Genomic DNA, 20376 nt, shown 5'->3' on the forward strand with positions numbered 1-20376 from the left:
ATCAATCTTTGAAAGATGATGGAAAACAACGGTGTTTCTACAGTACTAACAAAGAGCAAATATTGTCCCAGTTTTCCAAAAGATGGAAAGCAAAGCTTTCAATAATCCAGGTTGCCTGTCAAAATTCTAGAATATATTTTTAAAGGGATGGTTGCTAATAGTTAGAAATGGAAACAGTGCTCCCCAAAGCAAGCAACAACTTCAGCAATAACAGTTCATGATAAAATTACCTTATTTACATTTTTGACAGTTTTTGCAGTGAAACTTGTAGAAATGCTTTAAGGGAGACTTGAGCAACACATTTGACAGAAGCTCTCATGCTAGCTTTAGGGAGAAGATACATAGATATCTTCTGGCCGATAGTAAGTTAGGTGGAATTAGAATTTGTTAAATGGCAGTCATTTTGAAGGAGTCTATTTTGGTGTGTAGAAAGGATTCTAAGGTAGTACCTAGGGTTCTATCCTTGGCCATTTTTATCAATGCCAATTTCTAAATTGGCTGACAAAATTTTCAGAAGAAAAAAGAGATGGGAAACAGCTAAAATGGGGGGAGAAAGATGGTACATGCAATAAGATTCTTGACAGACTAGAGTTATGAATCAAATCAGATAATATTAAATTTACTAGGAATTAATGTAAAATTCTACAAATGGGTTAAAAATCAACTTCACAATGATAAGGTCAGAAGGACATGACCAGAAGGCAGTTTGTGTGAAAGCTATTGGGTGGTTTAAGGGGCCTTCCTATCTAGTATGAGTCAGCAATAGCACAAGGAAACCACAAATGTTAATAAAATCTGAGGTTGCATTAATTGCCAGTGGCAGAAGCAAAGATGTTAGGGTACTCTGGCATAGTTAGACCATATTTGGAGGGTTGTGTTTTGTTCTGGGTACCACATCTTAACAAGGACAATTATGGAAGAATAGAATTACAGAATCTGAGGATCTGAATGTTGGATGTGACCTTGGCAGCCATATGGTTCAACCCATCCCACCAAAGAATTTCCACTATATCATGCCTGGAAAGTAAGCATCCATCATCTTCCTGAAAGTCTCAGAGGGAGGAGCCTCCTGCTTCTGCAAGGAACCCAATTCATGTTTGGTCCATATTCATTGAAGGTTTTTCTGACATTAAATCTCAAATGGATTGAATAAAATTGCTAAAGAACATGGAGCCAAGCACAGAGCTTTGGGACATCTGACTTGGTGTAGACCTTCTATATTAAATGTTCTGAAGCTTTTATTTATCTCCCAAACCACTTTGGCCATCTCTCTCTCTCTCTCTCTCTCTCTCTCTCTCTCTCTCTCTCTCTCTCTCAGTTTGTTCATCCATCCATCCATCCAACCATTCATGCATGCATCCATCCATCCATTTGCCCTAGGTTCTGGGAATACAAATACAGAGAGACAGTTCCTGCCCTCAGGGAGAGCATACATTCTACTTTAATGTTTGTGGATTTAGAAAACGTCAGATATATGCAAAATAAATAGAAAACTATATGGGGGAATAAAAGAAGACCTTTCGAACAGGTCAGCCCTTGAGCCAAATGTTAAGGGATCACATGGTACCACTTTTTAGAGCTGGCATTTACAGTACACTTGAAGGTTGTCAAAGCACTATACATGTTGTCTCCCATTTTCCTTAAAGCATACCTCGGAGGTAGGTGCTATTAATATCCCTATTTAGAGATGAAGAAACAGAAAGGAAGAAAGAGAGAGAGAGAGAGAGAGAGAAAGAGAGAGAGAGAGAGAGAGAGAGAGAGAGAGAGAGAGAGAGAGAGAGAGAGAGAGAGAGAAAGAGAGATTAGATGACTTTGCCAGGGTCACACAGATAGTGAATGTCTGAGGTAGGATTTAAAATCTGATCTTCTTGACATTGACAAAATCTATCACTCTTACCCTTTGTAATTCTTATGAGTTTCTAGGTAGAATTGTGGAGGGAATATCTTCCAGACATGATGGACACAACCTAGATAAAAGCATGGAGAAAAGAAATGGCAATTGTAGTATCCTTTAGCTCAAAGGTATCAAACACATGGCCCAAGGGCTGTATGTGGCCCACACTAATCTCTAGCAGGGCTAGAATAAGAGTAAAATGTAATTGGAAAATATTTAACAAAATAAATTAAAATACAATAAACAGATAATATTGCATTTAAAACTGTTAATATATGACCCACAGGAATTTTATGTATGGATATTGGCCCCATGTTTGTTTGTTTGTTTCTTCCTTCCTTCCTTCCTTCCTTCCTTCCTTCCTTCCTTCCTTCCTTCCTTCCTTCCTTCCTTCCTTCCTTCCTTCCTTCCTTCCTTCCTTCCTTCCTCCATCTCTTTTTCTTCTCTTCTCTTCCTTTTTCTTTCTTTCTTTCTTTCTTAAGTGACTTGCCCAAGGTCACACAGCTAGTGTCTGAAGCTGTATTTGAATTCAAGTTCTCCTGATTGCCAGTGCACTATTCACTGTGACAACTAGCTGCCACCCTGTGATAGCCCATTGCTATTTGAATTTGCGGCCACTGCTCTAGCCCATATATCTCCATCTTTATCAGTGAGGTAGTAGAGTACTGAGTTTGGAGTCAAGAAGACCTGAGTTCAAATCTGGCCTATGACACTTTCCATCTGTGTGACCCTGGGCTACCATTTAGACTGTCTTCCTCAGTTTCTTCAATAGTAAAATGGGAATAAAATAGCACCTACCTTCTAGAGTTGTTGGGAGGATCAGATGCATTAATATTTTTAAATGTAATGGGTGATTAATAAATGTCTGTTCTCTCCCCTTTCTCCCCAAGAGTAGCATGACTTCCTCTTATCAAATTCTCTGCTTAAATCTAAATAAATGATATTGGTTGCATCCCTCTCATCTAAGATATAGTTCTTCTTTTACCAAATTTATTTTAATGTCAAATTATAAAGTATAGTTTTTCTTCACAGATTGTAGCTAATTAATTATCTGAAGTAATTAATTTAGTCAGCGACCTCTTGACTGAAGTTCAGGGTCACTGAGTTAAAAAAAAAGAAAAAAAGACTCCAAGTTTTGTTTGTAAGTGTCCCCTGGGGAAGACAGGGCAGGGAACTCACTTCTGTCATGCAACAACCACCTAATTTAGCACAAATTAGACTCCCTCTCCTTAGGGGCAGTGGAGAACCAGAGGAGGCCACCATTTTGTATTTATTTCAGGCTCTAGGAGAAGCAGGAAGTCAAATACAATCACATTTTTATTAAAATGAAGTCTTTTTGGGGTAGCTAGGTGGCACAGTGGATAAAAGCACTGGCCCTGGATTCAGGAGGACCTGAGTTCAAATCCAGCCTTAGACACTTGACACTAGCTGTGTGACCCTGGGAAAGTCACTTAACCCTCATTGCCCCATCCCCCCGAAAAGAAAAAGTATTCTTAGGAAATTTGCTCAATACAAGCCAGAAAAAATCATACATATTTTAAAGAAATGAATCCATCACTTGAAGTCTCTGAACCTCAGTTTCCTTATCTGTCAAACAAGGATAATAATCTTCCTATTTCATAGGCTGTTGTCTAAGTCAAAGGAGGCAACTCATGTAGTCTCAGTTAGTTACCAAACATTTATTTAGCTCTTACTGAGTGTCAGGCATCATGATTAGCACTCAGAATATGAAGAAAGGTACAAACAGTCCCTGCCCTCATGGATCTCATGTTAATTGTTTTGGGGGCAAGGGTAGGTGGGGAGACACAACATATACTACATTCAAAACATACACAGAGTAGATAGAAGGCAATCTCAGAGAAGAGCCTAACATCTGGGGGACCAGGAAAAGACTCCTGAAGGAGGAGGCATGTGAGCTGAGTCTTGAAGGAAGCCAGGATGGCTAAGAGGCAGAGGTCAGGGAGTAGGCAGAGCATTCCATGTATGGGACACAGCCAGTGCCAAGGCATGGTGGGTGGAGCAAAGCAAGTAGACCAACATGGTTGTATGGTTGAGTGCACTGAGGATAGTGAAGTGTATGGAGACTGGGAAAGGTGGTTAGAGGGGAAGATGGGAACCTTTGATTGAGTCAAAAAGGAAGGAAGGAAGGAAACATGCATTTATTAAACACCTATGATGTCCTGGGCACTGTGTTAAGTGTTTTACAAATATTACTTCATTTGATACCCACAATAGCCTTGTGAAGACAGGGTCATTATTATCTCCATTTTATCAGAGTTGAAGCCATTTGTCCAGGGTCACACAGTAAGTACATTTGGATGCTGAATTTGAACTCAGGTCTTCCTGACTCAAGGCCCAGTGTTTCCCTAGGCAATTGAGGGGCCAGTTGATTGGCTAACCATATGAGCTAAGCATGACTCTGGAATCTTTAAGTAGTAGAGAATTTCGGCAGAAGAGCAGTCCATTCATGAGCTGATAAAGGTGTAATGGGCTCTAGGTTCAGGGGCTGGGGGTTCCAGAGTTGTAGCCAGGCTCCTAAGAAGAAATCTCTTTCTGCATCTCCCTAGTCACACCCATTGACCATATCATTGGAGAAACTCATCAAGTAGCATACAGTGCTCCCAGATAGGAGCATAAGGACACACTTAGAAAAATAGGATGTGGAAAGGCATTTACCCAAGAAAGGGAGTCAGCTTCAAGGAGAATGACCTCCTGCATCAAAGAAAGCTAGCTACAGACTCAAGATCTCTTGGCCACCAAGCACTAGGATTGTGAATTTCTTTATACCTCTCTACCAGATGATACTTCCATATTCCATCAGGCCCTTGGGTCATTTGCCTTCCTACCATTATATCCTCTTCTTCCTCCTTCTCAGCCTTGGTTCTATTTTTCATTAATTAATTTATTTCATTAATTGATTAATTTTTCATTAATTCATTTGTGTTTCCTACAAGTGGCTTTAACTACTATCATACTCAGAATTGTGTTCATACTCACCCTAGACCTGTGTGTACTGTGGGAGAGTATGCTTCAGGTTTTTTGGGGAGAATATTTGAAATAACAGTTCTTATTATGTCACCTTAGTAAATAGCTTTGCCAAAAATCTAATTAAGTTAAAAATGATTAATTATGAATGAAAAGCATACCAGTGAAGGCATGTGAGCCAGACTAGAAACTCAACTAGCTCCTTAGGGCTATTCCTTGAACTTGAAAACTAAGTACTTAAGCTATCTCTTGAGTTGCCAACCTGTGATTGAGAAGTTGGGGGCATGACACCAAAGACAGTGCTGTAGTAGGGACGGCCAAGTTGTGAAGAGACGTATATACCAAGCAAAGGACTTTCTGTTTGATCCTTGATGTGATAGGGAGTTTTTTGAGTCAAGGGGATGTGACATCATAAGACCAGTAATTTAAGTCAATCACTTTTGCAACTGAGTAGGAGATGATTTGGAGTGAGGAAGAGACTTGAGGCAGTAAAACAATTTAGAAGGATATGGGAATAGTACAAAACATAAGGGAAGAGGTTAGATATTTGCATTCAGAGTGAGGAAGCAAGAATAATACTACATCTAGAAAACTAGGTTATTGGGGAGATAATGGTGATCTTGACATTAATAATAAAATTGAAAAGATGGGTCATAAAAGTACTTTGAATAGTTACCATCAATTTAAAACTGAATTTCATCTGCCTTCTTACTAATCCAAGAACCTCTATCTCCCTAAGCTTCACTTGTACTTTATTTTCAATGGAGTTAGATGCTGTCTTCTTAGAGACAGATGAATTATCCTACTATTAAACCCTGTGGAGTGCTCATTTTTCATTTATCAGTTTCTGAATTTCCCCATCCTTTTCCTCAAACTAATTTTGATGTTTGCAAGTCTGCTGGACAAAATGAGTAAATGTGGTGCCATATACCAAAATCCTAAAAGCCTCCCACCCCTTTTCTGCTCCATTGTTGCCAATCTGATGTTAGTTCAGTGTTTTCTCCAAGTGAGCAATGAAGTGTTCAGACTTGGAGAAGCACTCTATTCTGTTGACAATAAGCTTTCTGGTAGTCATCTTGCCTTGCAATTGCTGCTTCCATTGAATGCAAATGTTTAGCTTAGAGAGGATAAATCTGTGATTAGTGCAGCACTCTGTGCCATATATCACCTTTGTCACACTCACATCCTGTCTGTTTCTTCTTCTTATAGTAACATAATCTATTAAATGTCAATGTTTTGCTGCAAGAGTGCATGCACACAGTCTTATTTCATTTAGATACATGGAAGACGGTGTTGGTGATGACATGAGACATGCAAGTCTCCAGTAGTAAGTGACCATTGCTGTTGTTGTTTCTGACTCCATCTTTCACAAGGACTTCCTGCCATGTCTGTTAGTCTGTGCCAACTTTGGAATTAAAGTCACCCAGAATTACAAGCTTGTCCTCTTTCAGCACATTGATGATGAGCATCTCCAGGTCTTCATCAAATTTTATTTGACCTCATCAGGTTTGTTCATGGTGGTATCTTAGGCACTGATCATGGTGGTGTGATGGTTTCCTTCACAAGGTTATTGCATTGTCATTAGTCTGTCATTCACCCTTTTTGGGAGGCATACCTGACTGTTGACTAGATTAGCTTTGATTGCAAAACCTACACCAGCCACTATGTGACCACTCCAGGAAAGTGTGGATCCAGCTCCGACTTTGGGAAGCTAGCTTTCATTTGCCAGCCTAATTTTACCCAGGGCTGCCATTTGGATAGGATCCCTGCTGAGGTTTCTTGCAACAAAAAACTTTTCAACTTTCAGGTCTACTGTATTTTGTGTTGTCCGTAAGTGTGCACACATTCCATGTACTGATAATGAGTGGAATCAACTTGACAAAAGTTTTTGTATGTTTTATTTTTTGTTTGTTTTGCTGACAGGCAAGCAGGGATTGTTTTTGCCATCCTGCATGTCTGTAGGGCTTATCATAAAGACGGGCACATAGTAAGCACCTGTTAAATATGCATCTATTGATTGATTTACTTGTTAATCACATTTTGTTCATACACCTCTATCAAGCAATGAGCATCATTGAGCACCTACCACGTGCCAAGATATACACGGAGTTGGTCTCTGTGCTAAGTACTGGTGAAACAAAGAATGAAACAATCTCTACTCACAAGTATCTTATTCATCATCCCCACAACATCCCACTTCCCCCTGCTCCCAATTCTGGAGTATTCATTAGTCTGCAACTTGCAAACGAATCAATAGCATAGTGCAGTGGCCAAAGATATTGTGCTAACGTGTTACTAAGAAAAGATTAGCTTGTGCTCCAGGTTCTGTCCTCTGGGATTTGTGAATCTAATCCCCCTTGCATGTGACATTGATTCAAATACTTGAGGATGCCTAACCCTTCTCTTCTGCCTAAATACCTTCATTTCTTTCAAATGATTCATCATCCTGAATACTGACTATGTATGCTCTCAGTATTCCTTTCAGAATACTGTGCCCAGAACTGACCAGAAGCCTTCATGTGGGGTGAGTGAGGGCAGTTTCTAGGTGAACTAACACCTCCTTCCTCCAGGATACTGCTCTCCTCACTGCATGCTTAGCACAATGCTTGGCACACAGTAGACTCCAAATAAATATTGATTGATTGATTAATTGATTGCAGCCTGCGATTCCATTAGCATTCTTGGCTAAATCCCCCTCATTTTACAGATGAGAAAACCAAGGACCATAATGAGGAAATGATTGTCCCAAGGTCAGAGTGGGAGGAAGTGATGGTGCCAAGGTTTGAAACTAGCTTCTGAGAGCAAATCCACCCCTCTTCTCCTTCTCTAATCCACTGCCTCTAACAGATATAAGCTAATGGGCCCATAATGACTGTAAAGTGCTTTACAACCACAAACTCCTATATAAAAGGGCCTATTTTATTATAGATGCATAATGATTAGGGCACAGTTAAAGGGAACCCTTTCCATGCCTTTGATGGATTTATGGAAGTGGAAGCATCTTAGTGAGCTCATCCCTAAAGGACTTGGGGATGCCCCCAAAAAGCTCTTCCTTAAAGCCTAAGCCCCAGCAAATAAAATGCTTCCTAACTGGTCACAGGCAGAAGAGGCTGCGGGGGAGAATGTTTTGTGAATGAATGAGTGAATGAATGAATGAATGAGCAAAAGTATTGAGTTATTACTTATGAGCAGCAGTAGGTAGGGGAGATGGCAGCATTTAGCATTCCTTAGAATACTTTGGATGTCAAGTTCACAAACATTTTTCAGCATCTATTTTAGTAAATGCTTTATCTGCCATGCTGATTGGGCGGACTGGCCCACCATCCATGAGAAGTTGGGAAGTTGGAGGAAAGTAGGGCAAAGGTTGGCATGGAGGTCAACATCAAGCCAAGTTGAGAGAAGAAAAGGGACAATTGGAAAGAAGGAAGGAAACAAGAATTTATTAAGCACCTACTATATGCTGGGTATTGTGCTAAGAGCTTTACATGTCTTGGCTCATTTTTTTCTTCATCACAATCCTGAGAGATAAGTGCTATTATCACCCTTACTTTATAGATGCAGAAACCAAGGCAGATAGAGGTTAAGTGATTTGCTGAGGGTCACACAACTAGTACCATTTGGATACTCAATTTGGACTCAGGTTTTCTTGACTAGAGGCCCAGTATTCTATGCCACCTAGATGTTAATTGACACAAAGGCTGGGGGGTGGGGCCTGGGTTCTAATACCTTCCTCTCTGAGATTACCTTCCATCCTCTCTGTGTATGTATTATATATGTGCAGTTATTTATAATATGTTTTCGCTTGGCTTTGTATCACCAGACTTCAGTGTAGTTCTTTGTTTATTGCAAGCACTAAATAAATATTTATTGACTAATTTCATATCAGCTCCACATCTTGGTCCTCACCTCCAGAAAATGTTGGACAGCTCATTACTGGATAACTTCCTGCTAATAATCTTGGGGCAATGCTTTGGAAAACTAAGCATCTTTTCCTTCCCCAAATTGTATGGACACCCAACCCCCATGTTTCAAAGTTACCAGTGGAGTCGGAAGCTTAGGAAGGAGGTCTGAGTGGGAGGACAATCTTTTGGGACCCAGATATCATTCCTGGAGATCTTTGTTTCAAGAGTTCCAAAGTTATTAAATGGGGTAATGCTGAAGAGAGTTTGGGGCTATTTCTAAACCATATCAAAAAGGAAGCAATTTCCAATTAGTCCAAAATTCTGTTGGCTCCATGAACAGCAGCCAAGTCACCCACACAAGTTAATGTGATCCATCAACCCAGAATTTTAATGAGGACAATGAAACAGAGACTAGAGAATGCAGTTGCTCCTAATGACAGCCCTCCCCCCACTCACACCCACCCCCAAACAACCCATCCCATCCCATCCCATCCTGAAGATCAAATAAAAAGACAAGATTCAGGGGAGAAAAATAAACCAAAAACTCAGTGGAAGACATCTGGTTCCTTTGCAGATGCTAACAGCCATCAACACATCCAGCTACTCAATGAATAGTTGATTTAATACCCCAAGCAAGTGGCTCTTCCCTGTCTGCCAAGATTCATTCATTTACAAATTTACAAAGCACTGAAATTCTTTTTTGGATGAAACAGGACCCCTCCACAGAATGATGTGTGTCCTGTATCCTCACTGGCTCTAGTCTCCCACACTGACATACACACCTTCCCGGGTCTTTGTCTCCAGTGCTGTTGCTATAATTTAAAAAAAAAATGAGTCATTTTAGTCACATAAGAGAAGAAAATGCCTGTGGATTTCCCAGGTATAGGGGACGAATTGTGGGGAAGGTGTGTGATGGCCTGAATATGCTGGGGGGGGGGACTATCCGCCATCTTGATTTTTGATAGCTTGGCACTATTGTTTCATCAGATGCAATCTAGTCAGGAAGACTGCATTTGCTTTCGTGCAGAAAGATGCTGGGGGATTAGTCATGGATATATTGTTTGATGCTTTAAGCATTTGTAGCAAAGACCATTGCAAAGTGTATTTTCTGATGGATAGGCAGGGTGATCTATCCATTGTGGATTTGGCAGAGGGGCTGACTTCACTTCATCATCCCCAATTTCACTCAGGTTTCTATTGTCCACTATACTGTGCAAAACATCCAACCGACTCCCCCGCCCCCACTTAATAGTATTTTATTTTTCTCAATGACACATAAAGATAGTTTCCACCATTCATTTTCATAAGATTTTAAGTTCCAAATTTTTCTCCCTCCCTCCCTCCCCTCCCCACTCTAACCAACTCCTAATAACAACTTGTTGGCAATTTAAATTAGCAAGTGTGGTTACTGTGGATCGGTGGCTAAGAAATTGAGACTCAGAGGGGAAAGTGACATGTCATGGTCCCATCACTCATCACCTGCAGTCATGGCTCAGCTGTGTTCATGAATTCTAGAACTGGCAGGAACCTTAAAGATCATCCAGGACTGTTGCCTCATTGTGCCAGAAGAAGCCGAGGTCAGGAGAGAAGTGAATGACCCAAGGCCACCCATGTAGGAAGTATCAGGATCAGGATTCTAATCTTGCTCCTCTGATGTTTCCCACAGGCTGCCTCTAATGATTTCCTCAGCAGTCAAACAAACTAACACATGGTGGTAACTTCCCAGCCTGTCTCCAAGAACCACATCAAAGAAAATCAAAGAAACCCAACAACCAGGGTCTGTCTGTGGAGTAAAAGACTCCAGTGGTCCTCCCAGCTGGTCCAGCATGGTGCCAGGATTGACCTTCTGACATCTGGGTCAGGCTTTCTTGAGGGAACAGCAGGGTGCTGGCCTTCCACGCTGGCCATTGTCTTACAGGACAGGATGCTGGTCACCCAGAATGGGTAAAGCTCTGGAACTGGTCTATAAAGGTCAGGATGGGAAATGTAAGGAGTGAAATAACAAAGGGAAACAGAGATGTCACACTGTTGCTCTCGATGAGAGGACTCCAAAATTGCATAGCATCTTACGATAGAACGAGTACCATCCATAGCTGATAGCCAAGGATACCTGGGTTCAACTCCTGTCTTCATCACCACATTCTAACTGAGGTACCTTGGGCAAGTCTTTTCCCCTTTCTCTGCTTTTTCATTTTTTTTTTTTGCAGGGCAATAGGGGTTAAGTGACTTGCCCAGGGTCACACGGCTAGTAAGTGTCAAGTATCTGAGGCCAGATTTGAACTCAGGTACTCCTGAATTCAGGGCCGGTGCTCTATCCACTGCGCCACCTAGCCGCCCCTGCTTTTTCAGTTTGAAAATGGCAGAGTTGGATGAGATGAGGACCTAGGTGTTTTCTGGTTCCTCCTAGCTTTGACATTCAATGCCTCTACCAGTTTGTGTCCCTCTATAGGGCCTTAGTTTACAAGATAGTTGGAATAGATGATATGTAAGATGTGTTCAAACTTGATGTTCTCTTTTCTATGTTCAAAGGTCCCTTTCAATGCTCGCTTCATTTACTCCACATTCTAAGGTCTTCCCTGAGTTTACCATTCTTCCTGTAAGCCCCTCCCAGCTCTGCCATTCTTCCTCTGTTCTATCTTTTACATTCCTTTCTGCTTTTGAATCCTTTCTCCTATTTTCCCTCCCATCTCTGGATTTCCACGTTCTCTCCTAACTCTGACATCCTCTGTTCTAATTCTTGCCCCACCTCTTATCATCCTATATTCTAAGATTGCTTCCAGCTCCAGTATCCTGTGAGTTGGAAAGTCTCTTCCCCTCAGTGGGCTTTAGTTTTCCCTTATGCAGAATGATGACGGGAGTCTAGAGAATCTCAAAGGTCCCTCCCAGTTCTGTCTGCTTAAACAGATCGGGTGATTTAGTCTTCAGTCCCCTCCACTTTTCTGCTAATGGTGCCTACTATGCTGGCCATGAAATGGCACCAGGTGGCTACAAGGCCCCTACCAGTGTCCTTATGGAACAGGGCAAGGCTATAAAAATAGTTTCTCCTAATCCCCATGACTTAACCGGCTTTCTCTATCTCTCCTCAAATCTCCAAGGGACTCGGCTCCTGCTGCCAGAGTCAGGGGTGTCCATGAACAAAAGACACAGCGGCTTCCTTTTCCATCTGAGTAATATTTATGCTTACATGTAGGTCACAGGAAGCCACACAGATCTTGTTTCTGAAAGCCTATTTTAGCATCAGCTACCATGACAACCGTGGGATTCAGCCCAGGTGTCTTCTCTCTCCTGACACATACTCAAGATGGCTTTGGAAACCCAGCTGCTGTTTCTGGGGTGAGCTACAGAGGGAACACCGCCAGTGATGCAACCCATTTTGTCCTGGGGAAGGGGTGGGCTGGGAAGTGTGATCTGGGATTCCCTTTTTCTCTGACTCTCTATGCCTCCATCCCGGCTGAGTGATTCACACATCTCATGGTATGGAAGAGGATGAGGCTGAGAGCTCTGGATTTGTACTTAGGGGGCCTGGGTTCAAATCTGTGTTCTGCTACTTGTTAACTTATGTGATGTTAAGCAAATACATTTCTAACTCGGTCTCAGTCACCTCATCTGTAAAATCAGGTGGTTAGACTATGTGATCTACAGGTCATGGAAGGTCTTGAATGCTGAACAAAGAAGTTTACATTTTACTCAATTGGTACCGAGGAGTCATTGACAGTTCTTGGATATAAGGGTGACTTATTGGCAGTTGTGTGCAGAATGCGTTGAATAGGGAAACTCTAGAGTCAGGGGGTTCAGAGGCAGAGAAACCAGTTAGAAAACTATTACAATAGCAAATCAATCAATAAATCAAGAAGCATTTCTTAAGCACCTTCTATGTGTGAAGGGCAGCTTGGTGGTGCAGTGGATAGAGAGATGTGCCTATAATCAAGGAGACAAAAGTTCAAATCTGACCTAGCTGTGTGACCCTGGGCAAGCCAATTATTTGCCTCAATTTCCTCATCTGTAAAATGAGGTGAGATGGAAATGGTAAATCACTCTAATTTCTTTGCCAAGAAAATCCCAAATGGGAACTTGAAGTGACAGACAGGAAAGGACACAACAACAACAACGACAATGACAAAAGTTATTCCTGAGTAGAATGAGTTGCTTTGGGAGGTAGTGGGTTCCCTTCATTGGAGATCTTTGGGGATGATCACTTCTTAGGGATATCATAGAGGGGGTTGATGTTGAGGTACAGGTTGGATTAAATGTTCTCCGAGCTGCTTCCAAACTGGAAGATTTTGTAGTTCCGTGGTTTGGGGGGCTTCCTAAGGATTTGTAGATGAGTCCTGCAAGGAACCAGTCAATGCTTCCAAGAACTGGCCCCATCTGTGTTCATTGTTCCTTATCTGTTTATGCTGTTCCCATTGGCTTTAATATGGGCCAGGGCCAAGTGAGGGGATTCTGAGCCTTGGGCAGATAGAGGGAGGGAGGCTCATTCATGTGGTCTCACAAATTCAGAGTTTGAAGTCATATTTGAACTTCCTGACCTCAGGAAGTAGTACTTAGCAGCCTATGAACTCATTGATCCTAATGACAAAATGGGGGGGGGTCTGTGTGTGTGTGGGGTGTAAGTCATGCAAGTATTAATCTTATTTTTAAATGAAGAAACTGAGATTCTGAGGGTTGAAATGATGTGCCCCAATTCTCTGGATTAGGATGTAGCTGATGAGGTTATTATCCCCATTTTGCAGATAAAGAAATCCAGTCTCCAAGAAGGCAGGCCAATGGTAGAAGATACTTTCCATTGACTTGAAGTATAGGATTCCATTCAGCTTCCTAAAGGATCCTGACCTGTCAAGGGAGTCAGAGAGTCCTAGCTCTGGATGGTAGGATTCTCAATGGGGAGGCAGTATAGAATACGGAGAGGGTGCCGGCCTCAGAGTCAGGAAGACAGGCATTCCAGTGATGTTTTTGTCAAGTGTCTGGCCAAGTCCTTCTCTTCCCCAGGGAACTCTCCAATGTTTGAAATTGTGAAGTAATTGCTTATTTGCCCAGATAGAAGGGCTTTCCTCTCTACCCCTTCAGTTAGAAGTCTTTGGCTCCTTCCCAACCCCCAACAGTGTCCAGAATTCTGGGAAGCCATTAGCTTTTGTCCTAGATCTTACCTGGAAGATGGTGCTCTGTTCTGGACCCCACATCTTAGGAAATACATAAACACAGTGGGGAGTGTCTGGCCTCAGGACTGGGGTGCATGAAGGCCAATTAAAGACACTGTGGATGGTTAATCTTGATAAGACTCGAGTGGACATAATCTCTCTTTGCCAGGGCATGCTTACAATCATCTTCCTCATCTATCGTTTCCTTCAGAGTCCCGTGTCCCATACTACAGATGCTTCTTTCTGACCCTTCCAGGCCTCAGTGATCTTCCTGAATGAATGAAAGATCCATCAAAGCAATTGACATGCACTTTATTTCATATCCATCTCCCTGTGTATGTGTTGTTTCCTTCTAATGTCATCTCCTTGGAGGGAAGGACTGTTTGGTTTTTGTCCTAGTGGATCTCTGGTAGGGAGCACAAAGCCTGCCATATACTAAGTGCTTGTTAAACATTTATTGGTTCATTGATTGAATTATTGAATTAATGATTGAATGAATGAATGGATAGATGTATGTATGTATCAATGAATGAATGAATGAATGAATGAATGAATGAACATTGGAACAGAGTTGGAAAAGCTATGGATGTCAACTAAGGAATTTAGAATTTTGTGGGAGGCATCAGAAAACTGAAAGAGGGAGAGAATTCAGGGCTATAGCCTATGCAGCAGCATAAGGAACAGGGATATCTTGGTTTGTCTCTTGTGGGCTATGTCTAAGTCCCATAAAGCAGGGGTTCTTAATGCTGTGTGTGTGTGTGTGTGTGTGTGTGTGTGTGTGTGTGTGTGTGTGTATTATGGAACCCTCTGGAAGTCAGTCTGATGAAGCCTGTCAATGTCTTTTCAGAAGAATGATTCCAAAGCCAGGTAGCTTTGAAAACAATGTGTAGTTTTTATTATGTAGGTTTTCTTGCAATGGGCATTTATTGGTTTGGTTTTTTTTTTTTTTTTTGCATGGCAATGAGGGTTAAGTGACTTTCCCAGAGTCACACAGCTAGTAAGTGTCAAGTGTCTGAAGCCGGACTTTAACTCATGTCCTCCTGAATCCTGGGCTGGTGCTTTATCCACTGCACCACCTAGCTGCCCCCTGGACATTTATTGTTTTATTGAATCCATTTTTATGTTCTGCTGTGTGCATGGAACTGTTTCTTTTTTTTTTCTAGTTTTGTATTTATGTTTAAAATTAATAAAAATGTTACCAGTAAAAAAGAATGTTTCTAAAAGCATAAAGGCAAAACTTGATAAAAAGGAAACATATTGAAATGATCATCAAAACAAACACATATATTTCTATATATGTTTATTTAGAGACTTTATACACACATCCCCACAAACACATGTAATTATATACAAGTAACATATGTGGATTAATATACACATGTGCATATGTACACAACACACATGTCCATGCATGTAGGATACACATGTGTATATGTGGAGTATATCTGTATTATAAAGTCCATATATACATGCATAAACATAAACAGAGAAGTAGAATGTACAGATATATATTTTATAACTAGTAAAATATATTTGGTTTTCTTTGTTAAATGCCCTGCCCTACATGAAAGGGGGTAGAATGGGTAGGCTTTAAACAAGTCCCATAGCCCATCATGTTATCTCTGTCCCATATGGTGGATTCTAGTTCTGGGCAGGACGTTGTCCAGGATGTTGGCTCATAGAGGTCCAAGAACAAGCAAAAACAGGTCTACATCTTTGTGGGGGGCAAGAAGTCAAGTTAGACAAACAAAAAGATAAGCATCCTGTGCCTTCATAAGGTATACATTTTAATGAGGGATAGTATATGAAAAATAGACAACAAGCCAGACTGGGATCATAAATGGTGCCCACAAGCAAGTGGGGGATTGGAGAAAGAAAGATAGCTGGTCTGAACCCTTCCTTAAAATGGAGATTCTAGGAGGAATTCACCAATAGGAAAAGGAGGATGAAGGTATTTGAAGTAGGGGGTAAAAGTCCAGAAAGAGAAAGGAGCCATACATTGTGATTGGCCCAACCCCAAATGTTTTCACATATTTCAGTGGAGTCAGAGCTGTAGTGACAAAATGAAATTTAAAGTCAGAGGAACTGGGGGCAGCTAGGTGGCACAGTGGACAGAGCACCGGTCCTGGAGTCAGGAGTACCTGAGTTCAAATCTGGCCTCAGACACTTAACACTTACTAGCTGTGTGACCCTGGGCAAGTCACTTAACCCCAATTGCCTCACTAAAAAAAAAAAAAGTCAGAGGAACTGGGTGGAGACCCTAGGTAAGATGTGTACTTTCTCTAGTTTTAATTTCCTTTTCTATTTATGCTGTGTGTCTATTTTTATTTGGACTTGTCATCTCTCCATTAGAGTGTAAGGTAATTGTGAATAGGGATCATTTCAGTCTTTGTCCTGGTACCCTAGTGCATAGTACAGTGTCCAGATCACAGTAGCACTTAATGGACCCTTGTTGACTCATTAATTAGTCTATAAATGAAGAGTTTGACTGGATCCTTTTGAGATCCCTTCCAGCAATAGCTCTTAGCTGCTCCTCTTTGTGTGTCATTGGGCCAGTCATAGCCTCTCTGGGCTTCCATATTTCCATTAGTAAAATGAGAGGGATTGACTTGTGATAGCCAAGGGCTCTTCCAGTCTAAATACTTGCTCTCATGGAACATAAACTGATTTGTTTCCCACTCTGTATCCCCAGAACCATGCCTGGTGCCTTGCTGATAGTTACGGCATAAATGTTTGTTGGATTGAATTGAATTGGCTATTAATTCAAACTGGTCTTCCCTATGAGGAGTTTGGGTTATGTCAGATGACCCTTCAGGGCCTACCTACTTCCTATTGAGTAAAATCCCTTTCCTTGGCCTTCAATGCCCTTTGACATCTACCACCATCTTTCTCTCATAATATTCCCCACTGTGTACTCAATGTTCCATCCCCTCCAGATGGCTGTTGGCCGTATTTAACATGCTTTGAGATGTTCCTTCTCCATGCTTATTCCTTGAAGGTCTCACTTTCCCCTTCCCTCTTTGCCTGTTGAATTTTTATCTATACTTTAAAGCCCAGCATGAGTGCTCCCTCCTCCAGTATCCTCCTTGAGAGATGTGTCTATTTCCTAATATAACTTAGTATGGGGTGGAGCATGTGTGTGTCAGCATCTTCTGCACCTATGTCTTATGTTGCTAGAGAACTACAAGGGGGCAAGGAGCATGGGTTATTTTGATTTCGTGTCTCCTCTTGTCCCTAGCCTGTTGTTCTGTACATAGCAGGGGGTTAATAAATGCTGCTTAGCTTGAGTACATGGGAAAAGGCACACAACAGTAGAAGCTAAATAAGGTCACCACTTCTCCATGGACAGAGTTCCTCAATAAAACTCCCATTTCAGCCCAGAGGCTTTTCTTTCCAGGTCAGCAGGAATGAAAACCAATTAGACAATTTAATGCATGAACAAAAAAACAAAAAAAACACTGAAGCCATTTGTTGTTGAGTTTAATTCTATAGAAGCGAAAGCCCCGGTGTTTTGCACAAACCACAGAGGATATTACTCATCTTAAGAGTTCATTTTTTCCCCTAACTTTAGGGAGTGGTTGCATAAGCCGGACTCAGATGAATAAGAAAAAAAAAAGATGGAGAAGATACTTCCTGAAGTTCTCAATTCTATTCAATCCAAGAAGCATTGGTTAAGCTTCTACTGTGGGCAAGGTGTTGTGTTAGGGGCCAAGGGGGTCAGAAAGTCAAACTGAAAACCAGGTCCTGCCTTCAAGGAGTGTTTTATGTGGGAGATGTGATATGTAAACAGATCAGTAAAGAATGGTAGAATAGTTGACTAACAACTCAGGGAATGAGAAAGGGCATGATACCTCTGCTGAGAGGGATGAAGGATAAGAACTCAAGGATGGGGGTCAAGCCATGCAAAAGCAAAATGACAGGAAATGGGATGTAATTTATAAAGGACAATCAATAGCTCGATTTGGCTGAAGTGTAGGATAAGAAGGGCAGGGTGAAATGAGGCTCCAAGGAGATGATGGCGACTAACTGGGAAAAGTTTAACATTCAAGCTAAGAATTTTCATTTCGTTCTAGAAACAATAGGGAGTTATCAAAGCATCTTGAGCAGGGGAGAACCATGGTTAGACCTGAGCTTAAAGGGACTATTTGGTGGCTTACCACGTTACAAAAAAAGGAACACTGACTCTAGCTGGGGGTTAAAGGCACAGGAATAAAAGTCACACAGGTGGAAAGGAGCACAACTGTTACTCTCCGCTGTGCCCAGTTCTTTAGTGACTACAATAATAACAATGATGATAGCAATGCTTACTATCATTATACTGGTGATAAAGATAAAAACCCTAAAACCAGGTTCGAATTTACCTGTACAGCTCTGTGAGATCGAAAGGGAATGGGTTATTAACCCATTTCACAGAAGAGGAAATAGGGGCTTAGTCTCCTGGCCTAAGTGACAAACTAGAGAATGAGAAAGTAGCTGGGCTAGATTCCCAGCTCAAATAGATAGAGAGACAGAAGGGCTCTTCAGGGCCATCTACCCTTTCAACCTTATTTTACAGACTAAAGAACCCCAGAAAGAAAAAGTCAATCCTTAGAATATGAGCTCCTCAGGGAAGGCACCTGCTTTTGCCTCTCTATCCCCAGTCAAAGTCATAGAAGTGGTCTCTGGCTTTAACATCACGATGAGTTCTGGAAATACTCCCCCTAACTCCCTACAATTCACTTGAATTTTCCTTTATAACAAAGAAAACTATTTAAGCAGAAGATAAAACATATTCTGTCCTATTCATTTCATGACTTCTGTATTGAGGGAAGGGAGGGAGGAAAGTAAGCTTCGTTATAGGTTCTTGCAGGGGCGGCTAGGTGGCCCAGTGGATAAAGCACTGGCCTTAGATTCAGGAAGACCTGAGTTCAAATCCAGCCTCAGACACTTGACCCTTAACTAGCTGTGTGACCCTGGGCAAGTCACTTAACCCTCATTGCCTTGAAAAAAAAAAGGGTCATTATGGGTTCTTGCATTCTTCAAGCCTTTGAATGCCAAGTAGCTCACTCTCCACTTCCCATCTACAGGTTGGCTTTATTTGAACTCCAAGGGAACATGATGCCCCTCCCAGGATAAGCTCGTCATATCTCATCCTTATGCTGTTTAATTCACTTCAGGATACTCAGCACCTTCTCACCTCCCTCAGCCCCCTCTCCCCTCTGATTGGAGACCAAGAGGGCAGAACACTAACCTCCTCCCTAAGCCTTCTTTCCTGGAGGACTGGCCCTGGTCTTTATAACCAATCTCCATTCTCCATGAGCAGCTCAGCTTGGTTTGAACTCTCCATCACTCCCAGGATTAAAAGCATTCTCTGCTTTTAATTCAGTGCAATTCAAGACATTTATTAATTACATACTTCCTCTGTGCTAGGCACTGTTCTAAGTACTGGGGAGACAGATAAGAAAAAGAAAGTCCCTGCCCTCAGAGGAGCTTACAGTCTAATGGGGGAAATCAATCCACAAAGGAGGGGAAGGACACCAGAAGTTGGGAGGTGGCAGAATCTCATTCAGTAGAGACTGAATCAGGACTGGGTAAGTGGATCTGAGAATCATCAGCTAAATATGATAAATTAATCTGTAGGACCTGATGAGATCACTTAGAGAAGTGGCAGAAAAGGAGAGAGGGGCCAGGACAGAACTCTGGGTGATACCCATGGTTGGCACAGATGAAAATCCAGCCAAGGAGCCTGAGGAGGAGAGTGGCTTCCATTTCGTGATCTCCCCACTTATATTGGAGGAGCCAATATGGATTTGGGTCTCTTGATTCTGCTTATTTTATTTTGCATCCTTTCAGTTCATACAAATCTTCCTATATTTTTCTGAGTTCTTCATATCTGTTATTTCTTAATACACAATGATATGCACTTATATTCACTTACCACAGTTTATCTGACCTTTCCTTACTCAATGGGCACCTACTGTTTCCAGCTCTTAGCTACCAAAGAAAGTAGTACTATGAAGATTTTGAGATATATTGGTCATTTGTCCTTGTTTTTTATATCCTTAGAGTATATGGCAGGTAGAGACACTCATTCTTTCATTCACCCCAACCTTGTCAATGGACCTCACCTTGAAGTCCCTCTTTCAGAGAAAAGCTGGCTACATCATCCCCTCATGGTTCCAGGGATATTCTATGGGGTGAGATAGTTTTGTCTAATATTATCAGTTCAAGCCTACATTCTGGTGAGGTGTCCCCATTGTCAGTGCACAGTAATTAGAACTCCAGTTCTACCCAACCGATGGACATCGATTAGCTTATACAAAGGGCTATTTATTGCAAGGACATATATGTATAGAATGCACAGAGATGCAAAGATGTGCATGTACTTACATATAGATGCACATGTACATGCAAATATGCATATACACATGTGTGTATATCTATAGCCATATCTCAGAAGCCACCAATACCTGGGTGT

The sequence above is a fragment of the Dromiciops gliroides genome, chromosome 2, assembly GCF_019393635.1.
Source record: "Dromiciops gliroides isolate mDroGli1 chromosome 2, mDroGli1.pri, whole genome shotgun sequence".
In the NCBI taxonomy this organism is placed as follows: domain Eukaryota; kingdom Metazoa; phylum Chordata; class Mammalia; order Microbiotheria; family Microbiotheriidae; genus Dromiciops; species Dromiciops gliroides.